Below are 6,000 nucleotides of genomic sequence, written 5' to 3'. Positions count from 1 at the left end.
GGACGGGCGGCTCTGGGGGCCCTCGGTCATCCTGTTCCAGGGGCCTGCAGCCCCCCGGAGGAGCCTCAGTTTCCCTCTCTCAGTTCCAGTGGGGAGTCCCACAGCCCTCCCACCTCAGGCCTGGGGCAGACCGTAGGGAGAATGGCTTGAACAGTGCGGCCAGCGCAGCCGTGACTGTGGGTCTTGCCCTGTGCTGTCACCGCCCAACCTCCAACCCCGGGCACCGTCCCCGGCTCTGACTCACAGGGGAGGACACTGGCCCAGGTCGCCAGCCAGGAAGGGGCAGTCCCCCACTCCTGCCCTCTACCATGGCCAGTGGCAGGGCCACCTGCAGGGTGCTGGGAATTAGGTTTGGCCCTGATCTGACCCATTCACAGAGAAGGAAACTGAGGCCCAGGAAGTGCCTGTCAGGGGCATACAAAGTGGTGAGGGGCGGAGCAGGGGCGTCCCACCTGAAAGCAGCTACCTGTCTCTTGCCTGCCTCCGCCCTTGGGTGGTCGCCCCATCAACGCCCCCGCGGAGGCCCAGCAACTGCAGGCTGAAGTTTGAATGCTAGCCTCCAAGAGTTGGAAAATCCAAACAACAAAACCCACCAGACCCGAGAAATACCTCAAGGACAGCTGTGCTCAGAGTGACTCGGAGGTCGGGTTCCCACGCCCTCAGTACAGGGGCTCCCCCTGCTCCCTTGGCCCGGCCACTCTCCGCACTGCCACTTTGGGCGCCTCGCAGCTGGGCTGTTCTAGCCGCAGGATGAGATGAGAAAGAAAATATATTTTTAGAGGCTTTTATTTTCTTCCAGGAAAATGACTGCAAATGTGCAATTTATTCCCAGGCCGGGGGTGTGTTGGTGGAAAAGCTTCTAGGGCAGTGCCCTTCCCTCTTCTGTCCCCCACCCGCTCCCCCACCCCCACGCGGGGAAGCAGGCAGATGTGTGCGCAGGTGCTCCTGCCCCGCCCCCGCAGCCCTGTGACCTGGACTGGCCAGAGTGGGATGAACTGTGGCCGCAGATGAGGCTCCCGGGTGTGGGAGGGCCTGTCCTGTTTCTGCAGGCAGCAGGGCCAGGGAGAAGGGGCTGGAGAGAAAGCCCCCAGGACGGGGAGTGCAGCCACTTGGATTCAGTCCCGGTTCTGCCACAGTCTGACCGTGCGACCTCGGGTCAGTCACGTCTCTCCCTTTTGGGCTTCAGTTTTCTCACCTGAGCACTGGGCAGATAAGGTAGGGTGGGTCAGGGAGCAGGACAAGGCCCTGCATGCTCCGTCTATTCTAGGTCACCGTGCACAACGCCTCAGAATGTTCTAGGCCTCATCCACCCACTTGCTATGAGGATGAACCCTCAAACTGGCGCTCCAGACCTCGGAGGCTGGCATCCCGGGTGGGGCTCAGCCTCCACGGGACCACTTCCAAGCACCCACTTCTCCGAGGCCTGCTTGCTATGGGCCAGGTGAGATGTCACCACCGCCAAGAAGCCTTCCTAGATTACCTCTCCGTGGTAGTAGCCCCTCCCTTCCCAGTCCTGCTGTCAAGGGGGGCTGGGGGCTTCCATTCAGACGTACATTTGCTGTACTACGAATGGAGCTGAGGCTGCAGGACCCCTCCCTTGCACAGCCCCCTTCTAAGGCCTTGTTCCTAATTCTGTACTCATGAGTTCCTCAGATTATATAAGCTTCAGGCCCCACAGAAGCAGGACTCATCCTGTCTCCACCCCTACCCAGCTTGGGGTCCCAGAGCCCTCCTCTCCCCCCACCCCACCATTGGCCTGGCACCAGGCCAGACCTGACCCGGAGACGGGGGGCTTTCACAGCCATGGGTCCCGCTGGGGGCTGCTCAGCCTCGCCCTTCCTGCAAGGCCAGCCCAGCCTTGCTCCTGAGCTCAAAGGAAACCTGATTACCCCCCTGCCACCCACACCAGTCCTCAGCCACCTCTGGGGAACTCTGTGGGCTCCACAGTTTGCAACCCCCCCCAGCTAACAGTCCTAGGAGGGGTCTGGGTTCGGATCCTCAGATGCGTGACAGCTGCGTGCCCTGCGGCGTCACCACCCCTCATCTCGGAAGGGCTTGCCCAGCACACAGGGCAGTCTGGCAAAGCTCACCTGCCTTGCTCAGTACTCGGGCCGGGGCTTGGCCCCGAGAGACCCTCACACAGGTCGGATCCCTTGGGTGCCAGGACTCCCCCTGGAGGGAGACCAGGCCTGCCCCCGGGCCCCCACAGGCCCTGTGGGTCCTCGCAGCAGCCTTTTGGGTCCTCCTGGTCTGGAGCCCTTTTGCCAGAATCCTCTTTTGGTTCCTGAGCTGTGGGGTCAATGACATCCAGGAATGCTGTCACTCAGACTTTCTGGGAAGCAAACCTGAGCTCTTGGCTCTGTCCCGATGCTTGGGCAAGACAGGAAGTGGTGCTGGGAGGAGGCTGGGGTGGGGAGGGGAGATGGGGGTCGGGAGGGGAGGCCTCGAGCGCAGAAGGCACTGGTGTTTGGGAGGGCTGGGTAGGACCACAGAGTCTCCCTGTGCCCGTGGGGATGGCATAGGACGGTGCCGAAGGTGTCATCACGCTGCCTGGCTGTGTGACCTAGGGCAAGTTACTGAGCTTCTCTGAGCCCCAGATTCCCCAGCTGTATAGTGGGGACAAAGTAAAGCGTAAACTCCATTACTGGCTGTTAAGCGCTGGCTCCGTTAGAAGTGTTAGCTCATTTGGGGCTCACAGCAGCAACCCCGTGTACCCCGACCGATTGCAGGACCGTGGGGGGAGTAAAGGACAGTGTGTCTGGCAAGCGTCAGAACAGCGCCCGGCACATGGCAAGCCCTCAATACATCTTGGCTCTCCTTGCCACATGGGAATGGGTTCCGAAGAGCCAGTCTGTGTAGCCAGACTGCTGGGGGCAGGAGGGGTCAGGTGATCATTGCTAGGCACCCCTACGTGCTAGGCCTGGGGGTGCACCTCTGAATAAGGCGTCTCGGCCCCCCTGAGTGGCCCTCAGAGACACTGGCTGAGGCCCCCTCCTCCCCCTTCGCTGCCTTGCCCGAGCCAGGAGGCCCAGGCAAGGGCAGAGGGAGGTCTGACCAGGGTGCGGGTGGGCTGGGCGTGGTGAGACACGGCCACTAGGCGTGCCTGGGGGCTTGCGTGGGTGCCAGGCTGCACCTGAGTGCGCCTGCAGGTTGCTGTGTACCTGTGCGACTGTGCAGGTGCCCTCAGTGACTGCTTCCCAGTCCCCCTCTGCACTTGGCATTGCAGTGCAACTGTTGGCCTGGGTCAGGCTGTCCTGCCAGCTTTGGGGCCTTGGGCTTGTCCCCTAACTTCTCTGCACCTTGGGTTCTCAGCTGGAAATGGGGTGCCAGCGTGCACTTTATAGAGCAGTGCCTGCACACCCTTGGCTGCACTTGAGCTCCACAGCTGCTGTCCATGGGGCGTGCTGAGGTGCTCCCACTTCAGGGAGCAGACACTGAAAGTGGGTGTGGAGTGCAGGATGGGCGTGATCAGGGTGCGAGGCAGAACCAGCCCTGACCACCCTGAGGGAGCCAGGAAGTCTTCCCAGAGGAGAGAGTGTGCGCTCTGAGTGGCCAGGTGGGCTGTGAGTGTTGTGACAGGTGGCTGAGGGGTGGTTACGACACGGCGAGGGGAGACCCTGAGTGTGCTGGGGTGTGGCTCGGATGCACAGGGAGGCCCGGGGGAGGGTGACTGCGAATGGGCGTGTGCTCGAGGGGAGGTGAACGCGCACATCTGGGAGCCTTGGGGAGGCCCTGGGCAGGGGGCGGGGAGCAGGATGGGCCCCCGGGGTGCGGACCCGTCCCAGTACTAGCTGCAGCCATTATCTTTGAGGAACAGCAGGTGGCGCTCCCAGCCTGTCCAGATCACAGGCTCCCGCTGCCCCGCCCGCCACCTTCTCCCCAGGGTGGCAGGGAAGAGGGGGCTGCTGCTTCCAGAAGTCTCAGAGCTGGTGGGAGCCTCCGAATACGGGCTGTGCTCGCTGCCCACCTTGTGCATGGGAACCCTCCTAATGGTCTCGCTGCTACGTGTCCTGGGAGCTGTGCATGCCTCCCAAGGCAGGGTACTCTGCCCCTGATAATAGCCGCTGCCCTGTGTGGCCGGCTCCACCTGTAGAAAGTCCTTCCTTACGCAAGCTGACGTCTGGCTCCTTGGAACAACCACCCCTAGCCCTGTCGGCCGTTGGGGCCTCCTGGGAGCCAGTCTGTTTCCTGGGCCTGCTCAGCCCCTTTGGAAGATCATGTTTTCCTTACATATGGCGCCTTCCTCCATAAGCTCCATCCCAGTCACCTTTGTTGAACCCCCATTACAATGGCAGGGACAAGCTCATGTCATCCTCACCACACGGTAGGCACTCAGTTTACCCTTGCTGAATGAATGAATGAACCCTACGTGATCATTTTCTCTGTAGTACAGTTGGGGAACTGGCTCAGAGAGGTTAGGTCACACATCCAACATAGCACAGCTCCTAACTGGCAGAACTGGGGTTTGGACCCGGATTCTTGCCCAACGCAGAGCTAGAGCTCTCCCACTCCGAGCTGTGCCAGCGCAGCTCACGCCAGCCCCCATCTGCTGAGACCCACCAGCCTCTCCCTGCCCATCTGCCCAACGTGCCCAGGGGCCAGAATGCCAATAGATTTGGGAACGGGATTTTCAGAGGCTGGGACTTCAGAGTTGTTGAACCTCAGATTTGGAAAGCATCCTTCTCTCCTCCAGAATCTCTTCCAAAGGGCAGCTAGCCTGGCCTTACTTGTTCTTTAGGGACTGGACGCTCACTCCCCCTCAGGGAAGTTCTAATTCACTCCACCCTATGTTGAGTTGACCTTTGTTACCCAAAACCTACGGCTGGTGCCCAGAGTCCCTTCCTCCAGGCCAACCTACCCTACCCCTCTCCTACCTGCTCCATTCATCCTGGTTCCCCTTCCTTGGGGGAACGGTTCCAGCTTCAACTCAATTCAATTCCTATTACTATGTCTTCGTGGCAGGCCCTGAGCTGGGTGCTGGGAGACAGGGGCTAGAAAGGACAGTGGCTGAGGGCCAAGGCACACAGCCCCCTGGCATTAACCTCTTCTCTCTGGCGCTCAGTTTCTCCATCTGAGGAGTGGCGATATTGGCAGCAAGGATCTCAGAAGTTCCCGAGACAATGAGACTACCCGTGGAAAGTGCTTGGCACCCGGCATGTGGTCAGGGTTTAATGAATGTTTACACCACCGTGTCCCCCTATATGTGTGGGAGGGAGCGATCCCAGGTAAATGACAAGCAAAATTCATTGATTCAACAAGTTCGTGCTGGGCACCCACTGTGTGCCAGGCCCTGCGCTGGGGTTGGGGACATGGCAGTGACGAAGGCAGGCCCAAGCTCCCCCGCTGCCTGGAGCTCACAGCCGGGGGAGACTTGGATCAGCAGGCAGCGTGGGGTCCGCCAGCTGGGGAAAGGCGCAAGACCACGCGGGGGAAGGACCCCCAGCGCACGGTGTTGCTACCGGAGCGGACTTTGCACACCCCCCTGCACTGAGGGGTGGCCGCGTTCTACCCGGCGGAATCTGAGTCTCAGGAAACTGGCGGGCTTGCTGGAGGCCACACAGCTGGTGGAGAAGCAGGTTAGCCCCCAGGTCTGCATGTCTTTTCCTCTGCAGACCCACAGTGACAGGGCCCGGAAGTCAACAGCCACACGGTGCAGTGGGGAGACTGAGGCTCCGAGAGGACCAGGCCTGGTCTGAGGTCACCCAGCCCATCGGTGTCCTGGAGACATCGAAGCCCGCGGTCTTGGACGGCCTCTGGCCCACTCTGCAGACCGTGTGGGTGGGTGTCGGGTGAGGAAGGGCGTCCGGGAAGAGACCTGCGAGTGGAGCCGCACGGGGTGCTGCTGATGACAGCGCACGTGCCGCCATCCACTCGGAGCCTAAAACGAGCCAGGCCGGTGCCCTGGCATCCCACGCAGGGCCCTTCCCTGGCAACCCCCACGACAGCGACAGGGGCGTTCCGCGGGCTCCGGTTCTCCAGACCGAGGCTGGCGAGGCAGGC

The sequence above is a fragment of the Microcebus murinus genome, chromosome 2 (assembly GCF_040939455.1).
Source record: "Microcebus murinus isolate Inina chromosome 2, M.murinus_Inina_mat1.0, whole genome shotgun sequence".
Classification (NCBI taxonomy): domain Eukaryota; kingdom Metazoa; phylum Chordata; class Mammalia; order Primates; family Cheirogaleidae; genus Microcebus; species Microcebus murinus.
Note: the sequence above shows the minus strand (reverse complement) of the source record.